At 41.1% G+C, this 19,417-nt stretch overlaps 1 long non-coding RNA gene across 1 annotated transcript in view; it reads right to left on the bottom strand.

The window, feature by feature from the left end:
• Positions 1–19,417, bottom strand: part of LOC122407140 (uncharacterized) — an 85,924-nt gene that overhangs the window by 17,875 nt on the left and 48,632 nt on the right. The gene's annotated exons all lie outside the window — the stretch shown is intronic.

The raw sequence follows: 19,417 nt of genomic DNA, 5'->3' as shown, positions 1-19,417 counted from the left end.
CAAGAGCTAATTTCACCAAAGTTTCCTTTTCTCGCGACGGAGAGAAGGAAGGAGAGCGTAGATGTATGAAAGCAAATGAATCCAGAAGACGGTAAAACAAGCCTGAGAAGGACGAATGGGGCAGAAACGAAAGCCAGAAGGGAAGGATACGAGTGAGGGTTGTGCGAATTTATCTCCGATGAATTTCGGTGAGTGCACATACTCGGGTTCACGAGAATGTGGAGCAGTAAAGGCCAGCCAGGCGCTGACACCGGCTATTTATTTTAACCCGGTTTTATCCCGACAACGAAAGAAATTCACTGGTTCCTTACAGTGCCCCGTGAAGACCAGAAAACTTTCCGTACTTCTTCGCTCCATTCTTTTACCCCTTACCACGCACTAGAGTTTTCCGGTCACGAAGTGTCGCACGTTCGATTCAAAGCTTTTACGAAGCATCGAGAGGAAAATTAAATGACGCCGCCATTTAAATTCGGTATTGCCATTACTTGAATTCTGCTTTCTCTCGACCCAGCTTGTTCTTCCTACAGTGATACCTTTTGAAGAGTTACATCGAACAGCACGAACTGGATATTAAAGCGAGCGGAACAATCGATGAGAATGAAAAGACAGAAGTACGGAGAGTCACGAAAATTTATACAAGATGCTTCCAAAGTTGCATATTTTACAGTCTCATTAAGATTTCGAGAATAAAACGAAGCTGAGTATCTCCTTTGTAACTTTGCTCCATCGAATATTTTGTTAGATCATAGAATCTGAAGCCAAGCATAGTTATGTGCAACGCAATCATTTCTCACAATAAATATAGAGATGAAACTTTGCACGAATTGGTTTTTACTCTCTTCTTTGCTGATATCCTTTTTTCCATAATCCAATTTTGACGTCTGAAATAATATGACTGTAATCAATTACGATGCAAGATCAGCTCGCATGTTATTAAATTCTGCAAACTGTGATCGGGCTTTTTATGACCTCGAGGTAGTTATTGAGGACGAAAAGGGTTTACGCCGGTAACGGCTGTGACCGGAAACAAAATCCGTCCGTTGCGATCTTGAGATTCAACGACATTTATTTTATCCTTTTGTATGAGTCTATGCACAGAGTCTACATTGTGATAAAATCCTGAAAGTTAATACGGAATTTGTGCGATCAGCTTAGAAAATTGACAAAAAATCTCGCTTTTGACATTTGAACAATTTATTTGGAAAGTTTATTCAGCTGAGTGTGAAATTAGTCACTCAACACCTACAGCAGCAAGCTTCCACGCCGCTGCGATACCATTTAATTCTTCCCCGTAGATAAGGGTGTTGTAAAAAAATTCGAAATTCGCTGAACTTCATAAAAAGTTTGCCTAAATGACAATAATCGCGAATGAATCACAACCAAGGACGAGATAATAGCTGAGCGTCGAGAACGTAAACAGAGTGGCTGAAGTTATTATGGAGTGCAGCAAGGCAAAGACCGGAGTCAAATAGAATATCGGAAGGTGGGAACATCGATAGTCAATTGAAAGTAAGGAGGAGCAGGAATGAGCGTAGAAAAGAGAATGAGGCAATGAGCGAGAGAGAAATATATGCATAAATCATTCCGAGAGCGTTGAGATAGCGGGAACTACTAAAACTATCATTATTTCCTCTAGCTTGATGCAGTGGTGATATTAAATCTTCGCAGAAAGCCTTAATGTGGATAAGTAGCTCAAGCAATGATAAATTATATGGGAGAAGATTACCATTTCTGAAAATGTGGAATCAGCGTAGGATCGTGATTTTTTAGCAAGATATCTCAATTGTTTGAAAAGCCTAAAAAAACGACAATACAGAAGTTAATTTTGTGCGATGAAGAAAACGAGGTGGATGAAAAGGTGTTGATGATTGCATTCGTCGCAGTGGTTTGTACAAAAATGACATAATACTCGGTTCTATGCATGAGTTGGGCAGTTAGTAAAACAATTTATATTCATACGAAAGAAAGCTAACGATTAACGGTTACATTCGAAGAAAGTTTTTATTACTACGAAAACACGTAACTGAAATATATAAACTTGGAGCTTACATTCGGATAGCAACTTTGCCTTATTATTACTTTTTGGTTTGGTGCTTTTATCAAGCTCCAATTTTTTTGTTTGAATTCCCTGCAAATGCAAACTGATTAATGAACTGAGTGCCAGTATCAACTCAGGGTTACGCGTATCTTCAAATTATGTATATTTGAGATTGTTTTGCAATCGCGAACTTATTGTGAATGAAAATGAATCAATTTACATTCTTGGCAGCGGTTTCCCATCACGATTTGTTGATTGTCACTGTTGAACTCTTTCTTCCATTTCCCTTCGTCATGAAATTTTTTAGAGGATCGTTGATTATAGACTCTTTAAAAGTATAACTATTGTGATAATTAATTGAAAAAAAGCTACATGAATCAACGACGTCTTAAAATTAATCGTTATTTTTGTGGCAAAAGAGTGAAACTGGCCGCATCGTTTTGTTCGGAGCTCGAAACGAGACAGTAAAACGAAGATTCCCGTCGACCACAAGAACTGCTTCTCATCATCAAGCCCTGTAACGTTAACGACTTCGGCAGTCTTGAAATCTCGGTCGAGGTTAATAGTATCGTTGATGGGTGGTCACACTGAGGTCTAGTTATATTTTCAATTAAGCCGCGGCACCACAGAACCTATCGACGATGACATTTAATTTTGCCCAGGGCTGATATTAACCCAAATTTCAAGATCCTGAATACGAGAGACTACCGATAGGAGCCTTGGAAGGTTGAGGCGAGGTCCAATGAATCTTCTCGCCGCACCACAAATTATCAGTTTGGTTCATCGGGAGCATACGGTTCCCCTGGCACCGGCTGTTGTGAAAAAACGTCAGAGTGTTGGTTGACTATCCGTTTTGGCAGGTTATTTACGTCATTTTGAGGAACTCATCTCCATCGACAAGATGCAATATTTCAATTCTGTGCAGCCTGCCTGCCTCATATGTTACTATTTTACTTTCACTCTCCATCCGACCCTCGCCTTTTCCCCCTTCCTCCTTCCTCGATCTCCTCGATCTCCTCTCCTTCGTTCTTTCTTATCCTCATTCTTCTGGATCGTGTCTCGGGTGAGTGCCTTTTGACGTGCATCAAAAAGTGAAGCGGCTTTGAAAAATCGGTAAGGAAAAGCTCGCTTTATGTACCCCGAGACTACAAAGAGAGTTTGTGTGTATACAAATATATATGAGAATAGTATGTATACAGGGTAGTGTGAAGCCACGATGTACTGCTCTCGTACATAGGTCGATCGATCGTTCTCATGTGCCCCACTATGGACTTCCTGCCGCACGTGGCACGCGAATGCTTTCAGGCTGCTTCGATTCCCCCCTCCCCTTTCTTCTACACACTCACACGAAATACCCCCGCCCCTCTTGCTCTCTCACCTATACGCATAGAGAAACAATGACGCACACAAACACGCTTGGCTTTCCCTCTCAGTCACGCTGGAGTCTCCCGTTCTTTTATCCCCAAAAGGAGCGTATCAGAACTCTTCCCCTCACGTACTCTCGCCACCTTTCGCGCCCAAGCCTTCCCTGCATTCTTGTACACACACGTAGGATCGCACGATTTTAATTTTGCCGACCGCACGAACTAACCCAAATAACCAGATGCCACCGTGACCTCGTGAGCTTTCTCTATCTGCTGTAGTGTCCCGAAATGCTTCCAGACTCACGCTATTTTGTAGAAAAAGACTAATTGCGCCTTCACCTTGCCTCTCCCACTTCCCGTTCCCCATTTATGAGTCCTCGGTGCAGTTCAACGCTCCGTTTCTTTTACGATTATGAGTAAAGGGAGTCGGAATATTTCGGCTGTATTTCAAGCAATGAAGATCATATCGAGATTGAATTTCGATGAGTCATCAACTAATTGGCCTTCGCGCACATACGAATGGGCTGGATTGAAGAAAATAGTTCAATTGAAATTAAGTTTGTATCATTTGATACGCGTACGTGAACGTTTTTCCGACATGGCAATTGTGTGCTAATGACATTCCCATTTTGTACATTTAAATAAAACCCACTCCTCTCTGGCACTGATAATATCCACGGGCAGGAACGACACTCTACCCTGCACTTAATTACTCCTTAACGAGCTCTGCTCACATGCGCATGAGCTTCTTTCTCATAAGAATTTTAGCACTATTACGATTACAATGAATATCACGTTATCGGCGACAAGCCTGTTTCTTCGGTCCTCGAATTTGCATGTATTTTTTTATGTAAAGAAACTATTCAAGTTTACCTTGGTACGTACAATTTTTGTTTTTTCTTTTCTTTTCATACTTTTAGTACAGAAGCTCAGTTAATAGAACAAGTGGAAATCTGCAGAAAGGCATGAGTTTGCTTTGGAGGATCTCACGAATTCAATTTCCTTCTTCGAAGTTGAACGGGCATTTGGGCATAGCCATCGAGCCAGTTGATGTTTTGAGCTGCATCGAAATTCGCATATGCGAGGGAAAAAAGAGCGAAATAATCCAGTGCGATGAAGGCGAGTGTGTTCCTGGAAAAGCTAAGAGCATTTTTGCGTAGCTCGAGGGTGGTGCAATACATTTACGAGCACCAGGTGATGCAGTCGTCTTATTCATGGAGGGCGATCTCAGAAAAAAAATCGAAAAAATAAACTCGATAGTAACACGCAATGAGGCGCGTCTACTCTGCGAAAGTATCAAGCTATTTTTCATTCAAATTTTCAGCATCAACTAGAAGGAACATCCTAGTTTTCAAGTGCACAGAACGGAGCAGAATGATTGAATGAGTTTCAACATAAACTATCATAAAAATGATCATCAGTGTAGAGAAGGTGGAAAATTCCAAATTAAAGAAGCAAAGGACTAACAAACAATCCAATCAAAATAATATGAGTTGTTGGAACGTGCTCATCTCTGCAGTGAAATTACACCAGAAAGTATACGTTGTAACTATTTACAATAAAATCATTTTCAGAAACAACGAAAGAATCGTAGGCATTCCGATCGCTCTTATCGAATGAATTATTATAAAAATATAACAAAATTGAATTATAATAATTTTTTTAATTTCACGTAACCAGGTGCATCGTCACCGAACCGACGATTAAATCGTATCCGAAAAGTAGAGAATCGAAAGAAACTTTTGGTTCCTCACCATTAGTCAATAATGAAATCTATTAAGCACTAATGCTGTACGCTACACAACACTACCAAGTGTCCTACATAAACACTCAATCATTGACATGTACTCAAAGTCCTATTGAATTACTCGCAGCCAACTATTAGGTTATTATTATTATTAGGTTATCGATATCACGGGGCAATGGCACGACGAAAAAAAATGTTTTCAGAAAAATTGGGTTTGAATAATGGCATATTGCAGCAACCTCTGGATGATCATAACGTTCCAAAAACTGGAACTATGATTTTCTTTCCCTGGACTGAAATGCTTACTCACGGGAACTACCTGTCCCTGCTTCATATTATTCTTTCGCCATATTTCGTGAGACATTGAAAAAAATGTGCATATAACGAAAAAGGCTGCGGGTGAAAGGACATTTAAACTATGTTCGTGTGGTCGGTGAGGTAACCTGCACACCAGGGCCGATCGTTCTCTTGAGTAACCCCGGAGACATGGGCAATCATAGTTTCCGGGACTTTCTTGCTCCTGGAGAAGAGCCGCTTAATAATTGGAATAGTTTGCCTCCAAGAGGTTCAAGGGGAGAGAATCGACGGTGAGAGAGGATAGAACGTTGTCTACGGTTTGGCTGGAAGCGGCCGTTAACAACCAAGACTTAGAAGAGGTATGAGGATTGTACTCGAAGAACGACGAAGAGAGTGAGATCACGGAATTTAAGCGCTTTAGGCAGCGAACAAACGACTAGAGAAGGAGAAAACTCAGTCGAGTAAAGATAGCCTCGACAAAGTATTGGTAAGAAAAATGATAAGATGAGACGCCACGGATAAAAAGAAAGAAAATTGTGCAAAGACTATGAAGACGGCAGAATGACGAGGAGGTAGAAAACTGCAAAACCTTTTATTTCCTACAAATATCCTTTTTCTTCCCATGCTTTCGAGATTGTTTTCACCAATAAATATCCCCTTCCAAGTAAACTCGTCGTCTCTGAAAATAGAAAAATCATTCGCCAATCAAGCAGTTACCGGAAATAAAGTTCGAACCAAAGAGTGCCCGGTTTCGTGGAAAAAAGAGCAAAGATTTGAACGATTCATGAGAAACATCCTTTGTGAACGAATAGTTTGGTGGAGCAGCTCATCGTTCTCACCTCTTAATTTACTTGACGGGAAAAAAGATATGAAAATTCAAGACGAGAGGAAGAACGTGAGGATAAGATGAAGGAGAGATCAACTAAAAAATAGTAAGACAAGCGTGTCCCAGAACGCGAAACGTACAAAATGTAAGAATTGACATCGATATTCGCACGCGGACTTAGGTTACGAAAGAGGAGACTTGAGATCGGATATACTCTTGGGTCACGAAACATCGTGAGGCTAATAAAGAGTGGAGGCTCAAGTTTGTGATTCCCTCGGGTGACGTGTACAGAGCTTTCGTTGGATCGCCTCGAATCCTAGCGCCAACCAGAACCATAGAACCCGAGAAATACTCCAACTTGGATCAGATTCGAGCATCTGATCCCGCTTATATCTTTCTCTAGACTCGTGTGGTCATTCGTTCCTTTTTTTCTAGTTGATACTTTTCATTCCATGTGCATGTGCTGCACTATCGTAAGAATGTCAGAAGCCTGAAGTAATTCGATTTTGTGAAAGCAAACGGTAATAGAAGAGATGTTAACGTCAAAGTCGATTGTTTATCCCCTTAATGACGTTTTCTATAATTGAAGGAACATTCACTATGACGACGACGAACTTCGCGAGTACACACTGGCCGAAAATGAGAATTTTACTCGATAATGAACCGTCAGCCCGTATTGATTGAAGAATATGTTTTGTTTGAAAAGTTCCACGCATTTTGAAGGTTCTCAACGAGAAAACTTTTCGTTATAATTTTCATTGAACTTCATACGGAAAATCCATTAGTCGAAAATACGTTAAAATACCAAAAAGGTAGATTTCCATATCTGTTCAGGTCATCGGTTGGCCATTTGAAGATTGATGAAGGCGTGAATATACTGTCAGAATTAAGACTGGAAATTCGAGTAGTAGGAAGGTTGAATGATGTAAACTCGATTGAGGGAGCGGTTGTCCGAGTATCGAGCGGCGGTGGCCTAACCTCTCGTCCGATCCAGCCCAATATCCCAAAGGATTCGTGAACGAAAAAGTTTTAGGGTCTCGACGACCACGATGGTATTTACGAGCATGAGAGCATTTCCGGTATATCCTCCAATCTATAAATATACATGGGTAAGATATGAGCTTAAAAAATGAATGAGGCACCACCGGCGTTTCTGACCTTTCAAAAATTCGGGATTTGAACTTGATGAATCACGCGTGCGGCTAAGTACGAGCATGGAAATGCTCGAATTGTTCATGCGGTAAACAATTTTTTAATGAATAGTTTGATCTTCATTTCCTGGTGTGTCTACGAACTCTATGGTCGTAAAAGGAATGTGCGATTTTTGTCAACGCTTCTCTCTACGAATTCAAAATCTCGTAACTTTCTCCCTCCAAGATTTGTCTTATCATCCATGATTTGGAAGTTAATCGTCTGAAAAAAGATAGAAAGTAGGTCACAGTAAGAACAGAACATAAAGCTGTGGATCGACTTTTCCTTCAACTTTTCTGCAGTATAAAATTATTTAATATTCTTTAGAATTGTTCAACGTTTCGAAATAAACCTTTGATCTTTTTATTCCTGTCTACTTTCTCACTATTTTATTCACACCCTCGGAATTGACATCGTTAGAACTATGCGAGACGGGAACTCGAGGATTTTATCAAGAACACACTCTAATATTATCCTTTCACACTTTTTCTCTTGTGACTATTCCACAATATTAAATATACATGATGTTTTCGCGTCGAATTAATTATTCATGTGAGAATCAGAAAAATATATGCAGCCATGAAAGATATACGTTTATCCTAAACAAAATAAGCTGAGAGGTTTGCGAGTCAAGTTTAAATAGCATTTGTGCATTCTATAGTCAACGTTGGGTCGCATTTCGAACTTTGGAGGATTTCTCTGCAGATGAGAGACAGAGTATCATTCTTGGAATGTCCGCAATGGCTGCAGAGTGTCGATAGCTGTGCCATCCCTATTCTCTAATTCGCACACTCTCACCTACACACGAGCATATTATGCCCAGGCTCGAATCGCTTCAAACATGGGGAGCACACATGCGCAAACTTGAATTCCGTGTATGCAACGAGTCACAGGAGTTACATGCATATGCAAGCTGCGAAAACAGTCATATGGTAAAGCGGGTTGTAGAAATTGCGTTCGGATTATGGCGGAGTGAGAGATCTGGTTGACGTGCATTTATATTTCCACGACGACTCAGTAGGTCCAAGGTGCTGATGCTAATCTAACGCTTTATACGAGGATTGAGGAATGAGAACTGCTACCCGAGCTTCGTCGAGAGTGTGTGTGTGTGTGTGTGGACAAAAGTGCAGCTCAGGAAAACTTGGAAAGCCAGTTTAGAAATGTTCAGCGAATAAATGAAATTTAATATACCAACCAGGATCTGGATGGAAGAAAAAGCCTTTTTCGTCGCGTATCGAAGTAATAAAATTTTTGCATTCAATCGAGCCTGGCTTAGCTTTGTTTGGTCAAAGTGATAATAAAGCATCAAAGGTTCATAGTTGTATTTACGTTGTCCTTTTATTGAATTAAAAAAAAAAACGTAGTTAGGTACGAAAGTTTCAATTAAAAATTATTTTTCCTCCTTCCATTATGTTTCCTCGCTCCTCTCACTGCTACTCGTTTTTCTTCGTCACGCCTTTTTCCAACGAGAAGCGAGGGAATGAGCCTTCTAGATTGCTCACTGTAAAACAAGTGGTAAAAGAAATAACGCGAATGACGTCGTTATGCCAGCACGATTATCCATCGTGAGCCTCTAAAAACGTGTCGCCGAAAAATAAAAGTAGTTGGAACATAAGAAGGTAAGAATCAGCAGTAAAAAATTGAGGAGCAAGAGATCACGTTCGACAAGACTCATTGGAGAAATCGACGTGAAATCGATACCTTCCAGAGCGAGTAGAGCAAAATGCTCCACGTCCGTCAGGGTTTTCTTTTTTGCAATAGCAACATCAAAGTCAGCCATCTGCATCTTGGGTGATAAAATTAGACAAGAAACGAGGATGCAGGGAATATCGTATGAACGCGAACGAAGACACCTGATAGACTTGTCAGACGTTCTTTCGGATAGCCATCTCCCGTCTCAGCGGAACAAAACCTTCTTCAAGCACTCGGGAAAAGTAACTTATTTGACCTAATTTAAATACTTAGTTTAGTCTGTGCTATCTACCAAGAACAGGCAAACCTCTCAAAACTCTTGAGAAAAGGCACAAAGGATGAAACAGTAACGAAGAGAAAAATCTAATCTTTGCCCAACTTTTCTTCGTAAACTCCACTAAAAAAGAGGTGAGCAGTTATGCATTTAGGTCGTACTCTCTCAATGACACTTGAGTAGAATCGTCGTCTTCCATTTAGCGAACCATGAGATCAAGAATACAATTAACATGTCTCCAAAGTCAGGCAGGACTTTGATCGCACACGTTATTTCTATGTACCGAATTACCTAAAACTTGATCGTTCTTTTTCATCGTAATGTCCGAAGATTATTTTTCATCTCAACGTGGATGATTCCTCAACCTTTTCGTGTTAAATAAAAAAATGATTATTCGAATTAGAACAGTGAGAATAGGTGAAATGTCAAGTACTGCTGGTATCTGAGATGTGGGAGCATTCTAGCAAAGATCTGCTTTCCAAAGAACCTTCTCTGCCTTAGTCTGTGGCCGTAGTGTCGAGATAGTGATTCAATGTCGTGTGCCGGTGTCAACAGCGAACCACAGCTTGCGAGGAAGCAGGGTGAATGTCGGAAAAACGAGTACACGGTCTTGGCATTCTCTGGATGATCTATGCATAACCAGTGGGACCCACTTTTGGTGTCTGGTGAATATTGGCTCGTGCACTACTGGCACCAAATTGTGCTTGTATGCAGAGAACGAAAAACAGTTACAGCCAAGATTCACGGGGTTCGGTGATTGATGAAAACAACGAGGGAAAGATCGACCAACAGTTTTCTGCTCAAAGCACTGCTGATTGGATCGAAACGAACGATTTTCAGAAACCGAGTCACTGTGACTGTCATTGTGTCCACTTCACCAAACATGACTTGGATGTGGAAGTATAATTTATCTAAAGTTGACATAAAAATTGCTCGAGTGATCTGTATTTACTGAAACCTTAGAAAGTAAACACTCAAAATTATATCTTCGGGAGTGAATATAGTTTAGCTTATCGAATATGAGCGTCGGTGCGGCTCGACTATTGAACGATACTAGAAAATGCTATGGTTGAACGTTACTATAAATACAGTAATAGATTGAGGAATGAGCACGGAAGCAGCGAACATTCTTTATTCATAATTCAAGTCTTTATTCAATTTAAGTCGTAGATATAGAAAGAGCCCGGCGGTAGAAAACTGCGTAGAAATAAGTTGACGATAAAATAGGATCGTAATATGTAGAAATATAATTTTCTATTCATCGTAGGAATCATGTGCTATAATTAGTCGATCAATATGTCAATTTTAGAATTAATTGATGTCGTCGAAGACAATAGCGAATGCCAATCTCCCATCTATTTCCCTACTATCAATGAATCCTATCAATAGCTTCAGTTGAAACGTCACATCGAGTGAATACTGCTAGAACATGCGACGTAGTATACAATGGTCCGTTTAAGTAAGACACTTTGATCTCTCTACGTTTCGAATTAATAAAGCCTGAAAGACAATTAAGCAATGATGTGCTTGTACGAAGTTAGTCTTTTGTGCGAACGTCGGTTTTGTTCGTCTTCTTGATCAGTGATTGAAAGGAAGAAGAAACGGGGTCATTCTCCGTCTCTTGTTGTGCCAACGGGAACACGACTGGGTGTCTGTGATTCTGACACCAACTGGGTGCTGATAGGAGAGGTATAGCCGTTACGATCGAAAATTCGCGTGGAAACCTCCCTCGTGCCTTGTTCTCTTCTCGTCTATAGTTGCTCTCGACCACATCGGTAACAATGTCTTGCCATGACTTAGTATTGAATTTCTACTTGCTCCGGGAACAATGAAGCTAGTTGAAGCGGCAAGGTAACCTCCTTCGTCGTTGCTCAATTTCAATGTACCCGCAACCTCTTCGAAAGTGCTTCGTTATGTGTGTGACACTAGCAGCCTCATCAGCGCTCGTGCCTGTCTGAGTGGAGACATCAAACAGTGGTTGAAATCTATATTCGAGGATTTTTCAGCTGTTTCTATCTCAGCATCATTGGAATTTGCCAGACTGAGTTCGACCTCCACGAGCGTCGAAATTATTTTCAACCCGCTCGAATCGTAAATAATCTAACGCTGCGATTACTTACGGGATATAAAACTTGTATGACGTAGAAAAGTCCTGAAACTGCTTTGAGTCGAGTACGAGAAAGTGAGTGGATGGACGTTCATTAATGGCTCCTCCGAATCGAGTACAGTTTATTGGCACTGTCAGTGGAAGGAAAGTACGTAAATTTGCAACGCTGATATATCACGAGAATTACGATTAAAGAAATCGTAAGAGGCTTCGGTCTTTTAGCGCCATAACGCAGCGTGACATCCTGTTCTGGGCCGTTCCACATTCTACTTTTCCTCCTCGAACTTGTGCGCGAAAAACGCGCTCTTTCCAAGTGCCCAGCCATCGGTAGACCCTCGGATTTTTCTCTTGAATTTTCTCTCCCTCGGTCTCTTCCACACGCGAGAGAGACGAAGAATGTGCAGTTTTTCTCAGTAAACTTCGTTCCTTTCCGTCGTCCCAAGCCAGCAGTGGTGTCCAGCGTAGACGAGGAAGCGGAGAGTGCCTAAAAACCTGCGCACATTCCCTTTATTCACCACTTTCCTCTCATCTTGCCGGAAACGTCACGAAATTTCGTATAATCTCTCTTTATGGTGAGAAGCCAGGCTGGGACCTGCAAGTACTTGATATAATTACTCGGGGGGGGCGGAGCGCAATGCAGGTAGAGAAATCTGAAGCATCGTACCCTCGCTTATGACCGAAAGAAGCAAAGAGAGAAGCTCCGGAAAAAGGGGGATGGGAGAGAAAGAGAGTGCGCAAACACAGACTGTACGTGTACTTCAGAAGCTTCATCGTCATAGCAACTTTAGCACACACATTACAACGCGTTCTCCCTGCTTCCATTTTCACCTACTTCTCCTCCCTCTCTCTCCCCCTGCCCTCTTCTGTCTCACGCTCTTGCTCCCTTTCTCTCTCGTCGCTTGTAGTTTTCACGTGCAGAATAAAAGCACCTTTGTCTCCCGTGGATGAAGCGACGTCATGTAAAAGCTTGGAACACTAAAAGCTTGAGAGCATTAGATCAGAGCTGTGTGAATAATACACGTACGCGTGTGTGGTACGTCGATATACCGGCGAGCATGTACGAATGAAAATGACCAATGCTCGCCTGTATTAATTACCGATTCTGTTCGTTCTATTGGCCACCACTTTAAAGTCTTTGCTCCTCTATTCTCCGCGAGGTATAATGAAAAAGAGATGGCACTCAATCGCATCAACATCAAACGCTTCCGAGAACGTTGAAGCTCCGAGGCCCAGCAATCGGATTAAAACGAAGTTGCCAGAAGCTCTCGTTTTATTACGGAACGAAATTGGCCCCATTGGCCCAACCTGACCCTCCACGTCCTCTACACGGAAAACGTGAATTCTAAATTTGAGGCTGATCTATGTCCTGACACAAAGTAGCCTGAAAAATCGGTCGGCTGATTTACAGGAACTCGGTGTACGTACACTCCAAAACCCATGCATCTGCGCGCCCCAACATTTCCGTATTCAGCAAATAATTGCATCTGCACGGGAACGGACACGTTACAAGAGAAATTTCACTGGGCTTCGGTACTGATACCCTTGGATGGTAGATCCAGTGTTCTGCCACGTGTACTGCAGTCACGCTCCGTTTGTCTAGACTTAATTTAGTGCCGGATCGTGGCAGGCCATCGAGCCGTAACACTTGGTAGCTCGACACTGACGTATAGTTTTCGCGCTCTTGCTCGCGATTGTTAGCACCGATATAATACCCCGTGTCTCGTTATGTTACGATGTTTGTTTGGCATACTCGCTTGAGGTAAACAATTCATTATGAGAATGAATTCTCCGGGACAAAAACAGACGGCGATCACTGAAAAAAGATGAAAAAAATGTTGAAATCCTTCTTTTCTTTATACTTTGTCTCTTGTTACCTCCTTTTTGTAGTCATTTATTGATCCTGTTCAAATCCAAAGCTCGACATCTCAAACATTTCTACGTTGTCCATCCTCTCATACTTTTTCCTTCCTCGCGATCTTCCCATTCTGCAATAAATTCTTCGCGCAACACAGCGAGTCTGCCTCCATCAACAATTCCAAAATTTTTCATTTCAAATTTATTCGAGCCACGGACTCGAAGCTTTCTTCCACCTTCGTGTGATTGAGAAAATGCTTTATAAAAAAAAACTTCATTACAATGGCTTCTAGCTCTATCGTATGCGAATATGATTTTCAATTACCACGAAATTTCGATGGGACGTTGAGGTACGGAAAGCAAAGATGCCAAGTTTGTAGCGATACTGTTCGATATTGTTCGACGCGCAGTCTCGACAACCGTTATGATAAACAAATAACGTAAAATGAAAAATTCAATCACGCGTTAAATCCTTCGAGAATGAACCAAGTCTTGCAGCGGCGTTCAACTTTTTTCGCCTCAACACTAAAGAACTCCGAAATACGTAGGGTGATGAAAGCCGGGAAGGGATGGACAAGTACGAGAAGGTATTAGCTGAACGACGGTGTCTATAACGAAGCAAACGAGACCCTACAAGCGTTTATCCTTGAAAAACGATGCCGGATATTGACGGATCAACGGCATCAGAGAATCGAATCACAAGTATATTTATCTACATACATGCAAGCCCCCGTATACTAACCCTCAGAATATCCAGATTATCATAATATTTCCTGAGATAGCGAGAGCTTGTCGAATTTTTATATCATTACACCCCACTCACAGTTTGAACGAAACATCCCTAATGTCGTTCAGGCGTTACCGCATACCATCTTCCGTTCGAGTATCATCCCTCGTCTCGCCTTATCCGAAATAATTATCAAAGAGCGACAAAATCTTCGAAGAAATATAAAATATTGAAAAATTCTACGGAAAAATAGAAGCCTGAACGTTTTCTCCGTATTTTCTCTAAGCTAAGCACACCGTCCACAATAATTTCGTTCTCTCATATTTTTCATCCCTCTTTCATCATTTCTGAGTCAGAAGTATAGCGACACCCTGGTATTTTCGACTTGTTCCACTGGTGAGTATAAAAAAAACAAATCCGAGAAAGAATAAAAACAGATATGTCACGCCGTTTTTTCCACGTTTTTGTGTGTTCGAGCAAAGGGTATGTGTATAGGGGAAAGAATGAAACGAGGGCCCGTGCTTATTATCGCGTCGTTATTCATTTTATTTCGTGTTTTTTTTTTCCAATCCACATAAATCTATGAATACATACGTATCGTATAGTAATCATTCTCCAGGGTCCGGAGTCATCGTCATCGTGTATTTTCCGCACGCAGACTATAACGATGTTTTCTGTCCCGTATTTTCGTGCCTTGAGTTTGAGCATAACCGATCCCTTGTCATTGTCGACGAGCGTACGAGCACCGTCATCGTCATTAGGGAGAACGGCGGTTCGCAAGGGTCGTTAGCGCCAAGCACGTCACACGTACACGCACACACACAATGCACGATTTAGGTGTGAACCCATTTTCGCTTGTCCATGAGGTGAGCTCTAATGCGAGAGTTCGGATTTCCACGAAATTAATTTACGGGGGATCGAGGGTGGAAGAATTTTATCTGAAAAATGACAGGAACCACCGTTGGGAACAAAAGAACGTGACGAAATTTCTGGGACTATTGTTATATTGCGCATGGGCTTTTGTGCAAACGAATACGCACTTCCGGTTTGTTATAAGTTTTCACATACCACGACGCTGAACTTTGCAACGCTGGAGTCCAACGAAATGAGCGAAAGAAACATTTGTAATTCACCAATTTTTCATTTCACGAAGCGTCGGCGTAGGTTGAAAAACTACGAACTGCAAATTCGGCAGGGAATGAAATTGCAGAATCACTGAAATTATTGGAGAGCTTCTTCAGATCATTTCGTTGGACTCCAACGTTGCAAACTCCAGCGTCATTCCCGCACCCTCTGGCAAACCTTGATACTTTGTAAAATATTCTCATCGTAAATTAGAAAATTGTGGATTACGAGTGAAACTTTATAACGTGTCTGTAATGGGCGTAGATTATTGAGCAATAAAGACATTTTTCCTGAACTTACGATTCTCATAAAATTTCCATTATTCATCTGAGTTACGGCTCTGGGGAAGCTGCAAATAACGATAAGCTAAGATATTCGGCTCTCAAAAATAACGCCGTTGATGTAACACGTTACGTTTACGATTGTTTCACGTTTGAGTATGTAAGCTGGCTGCTACACATCGAATATTCAAAAGCAATGGACGTTCTGTTCCTTGGAGACACACATAAACGCTCAACTTTATAAATACTTATTCTATATAGCTTTTGTATTACTACGATTTGTCAAAAGCACGAGAAATTTCTAATTACAACGATCATCATTTCCGAGCATGCGATATCATCGGTGTGGTCCACGATCACGTGTTACACTTCCACGTATCGCTACATCCGACATTACGTCTGCTTGCTAATTGATTATTGCATCATACTCAATTAATCTATGATTTTAAATTGATTTCATAATTTTCCCTAAATCCCACACATTTCTAGTTTGTAAGAAAAATGACTTGAAACCAAACGTACAAAGACACACTTCCCTTCGTGAGTCTACGAATTTTATCAAGTTGCTAAATAGTTGGTATTGTAGCGTCCAATTGAATCAAGCACCGAAACAGCACAAAGACATACGCGGAAGTGAACACAATGAAACATCGTCGTTTATTATTCGTGAGGAATTCACGGGTTCAGAGTCGACATGGCGCGTCATGTTGGGAATAGTACAGAGACAGTGAGGCCACCGGAGAATATAGCAGCGTGGCCATAGAGACATTGCAGCGAGCGGTTAATCGAATCAAGCAAAGTGCCATCGCCCAAGGGAAAATCTCATGGCAAGAGTGAGAGAACAGGGACAATATCTACTCTCGCAATAACCTAATATATAGTATTTCGCTGCTACTTCGCATTAACACTAGTCTGAGAAATCTTCATGCATACTACGTCGTTGGCTTGGTCGTTACATAAACGTCACTAATGGCTACTCCGCAGGAGCGAATAACCTATCACTGATTTCCCCTGGACATAAAGCCTGTGATTATTCAGCTTGTTGTTTTGCACTTTATGCTCATAGTGACCACGAATTATTCGAGGAGGAACATTTTATCGACTCTTTTATGAGCCATACCTGCTCCGATAGAGAAAGGTTGTTAAACTCAGCACTACGAAACTGTGAATTGAATTGACTGCTCAATCGGTATTACTGATTTGAATGAACTTTAACGATTTTTATTTTAGTAGGCACATTCTAATTTCAGTATTAATATAAGCGGTGGAAACTGGAAGGAATCAACCATCCACCTTACTACGACTGGTCAAAGAAATTATACAACCGCAATACAAAGTATTGAACCAATACGCTAATATTTTATCCACTGCTCATACTTTTTGATTATTCTACGGTTGGAGAAATAAAATCTTTCGATTAAGTCAGCAGATACTATTGAATCAACAATTTCCTTTTTTTTGAGAAGAAGCTATAGTACGAAGGAAAATCGTAATGTTGATTCGTCAGCAGGGCTGGAGGAATCTTCGGGAGCAAGCAGCTAAAATAATTAAAACCAAAATAAAGTTTTTCTTGGGTTCTAATTGTTCTTCAAACGACACTCTTGTTCCTTCATTTTCAATCCAGATGCTCAATCAACATTCAAGGATCTCTATAGTGACAGGAGTGAGACGGTTTTTGAATTCCACAAGCTTGTATTTGCACAGAAAAGCAAAGTTCTTGAATTTAATGAGGTTCTTTCCAGTGAGGAAGGCGTTATCGAAACAAATGCTCCGATCTTCGAAAGTCAGAATAGGTTTTCAACTGGTTTTCATTATCCCGTTTGAAGGACTGTTTGAACAGTCGACAGGAGTTCATTGGAAGATCCGATGGCCACACGCATGCTAGCAAATGCGGGTGGTGCTCACAGGTCCAATTCCACCAAAGACTCCATCCATTCTCCGTGACATCCCAACGGTCGTACCTTCCTCGTGCAAATATAGAGAGAACAGCGGACTTAAAATTCGAAGGATTGAGAAATTCCGTAGTCGCTCTTTCGTCACAGGTGGTTTCGATGCAAATTTTAGATTAGATGGCACAGATGTCGAATCGTCACTTGCATCAATGCGAGCAGTGAAAATCGAATTCTCTCTTAACCGAAGTGTATAAAGGCACTTCATCCTACGAAAGAAGTTCGTATCGAGTCAAACCTCTAACCAGCCGAATAGCATCGAGCAGAGTCTTGGACGAACCGTTGTACCTTCGAGGGATTTCTGTCATCACCAATCTGAAGAAAAAAACAGTTTCTAATATTCTGTCTGCGAGAAGCAAATAAATTGCAATAAAATACAGTCTTTTGCCAAGAGACTATTCGAAAATAATAATTGAACTGTTTAACTTGCAAAGGATACTCGATATTTGGGAAAAGTGTCATAAAATATCATAAAACAGCCATGCGTCGATTGAAATTTATAAGTCGAGATGAATTTATTGAAAAAACATCGATGAAATTTGTGCTCGTAAATATTCAGGCCTCTCAACCGAGTTTGTATCGACATTCTGTCAGCACGTGTCTTGTATATGAACGCTGCAAGTTGGCATTCTTTATAGCTGGTGTGTATGAATACACAGGAGACAAAGAATAAGAGTATAAGCCAGTAAAGACGAAGGAGAAAGTGTAAAGCAAAAAAAATTCTCAGCCTAGCCGAACTCGGGCAAACTTGCATGCTGCAACACACTCACACGACCTTACGTCGTACGTGCAGCTCCCACAGTTAAGTTTCGCCCTCGAGGGGCAACTGTAATTGCAATCCACTTTGACGAAACCTCTAATTACGATACGCAATTACGTAAATTACGTGAGTGCAATGTGTCCTCCACCCTTACTGCCCTTCGGCAACGTTGAATTATGTACGCGGGCGTGATTTTAGTGCTCATATACACGCGTACTTCTCTATATAATATTAGATCTGGCAGATTGCGCACAAGGCGTCTTCATGTGCGGACTTACATTTCCGCTTTTTGGCTGAGCCTCATTCTCTTTTCCTTCTCATCTGTTCTTCTCTTATTACACACACGTAACAAATGCGAATTAGTGTCTACATCGACGTAAGCCTTGAGCTACGTTCCGGTTAATCCGAGATCCATGCAATATACACGAAAAGTTGCAGTCAACGTTCAACATGGAAATGCGCTGTCAGGATTCCTCATGATTAATCGCGAATTCATTCAACATTATGACTTTTCAATCTGTCAGCATCAAAGGCAAGAGTATGGTAACGAATTAGTTGATCGTTTCTTTTACGGGTTTGACCGATCGTGGAACTTTGATGGGCTGGAAGAACAGAAATAACGCTGGAATGAACAGCGTCGAAATAAACTGCGTGAAGAAGATTTTTGGAAATGTCAAAAATACGAGAAAAAAGATTTCCAATTTCATTTTAATTTAAGAAAAACTGGATAACGAGCCATTCGACTTCTACCTTCGCGCACACACTCTTTAGGCTTCGGTGTAAAAAAATGCTATTTCAAATAATTGTCGAGAACACACGAGATTTTAAAAAATCGAGAAATGCCACGCACAAAAAGTAACGCCCGTGGGCATAGAAAACCACAGAACAAACCGCGGATCGTACTCAAAGCAAAAGTGCCAGTTTTCCCAAGGATTTGCAAAGTTGGATCTGCACACGAGAGTGCCAACTATGTGCTATCCCACAAAAACTCAGTGCAAGAACCACGCGACCCTCGCGCTCAACCAAGCACGAGCATCAACCTCGTTTTTCATTCATGTGGAAATAAAAAGCTCAGAGTACAACTTGCCCTCCAAGTTGAAAATATTCGAATTCGTGGGAAAATTCGTGTAAAACGAACGTAATAACCAACAAACTCACTTGCTTCCCTAAAAAAGTTGTCACGGA

The sequence above is a fragment of the Venturia canescens genome, chromosome 2, assembly GCF_019457755.1.
Source record: "Venturia canescens isolate UGA chromosome 2, ASM1945775v1, whole genome shotgun sequence".
Classification (NCBI taxonomy): domain Eukaryota; kingdom Metazoa; phylum Arthropoda; class Insecta; order Hymenoptera; family Ichneumonidae; genus Venturia; species Venturia canescens.
The sequence above is the reverse complement of the archived record's forward strand: the minus strand, read 5'-3'. Positions and strand labels throughout refer to the sequence as shown.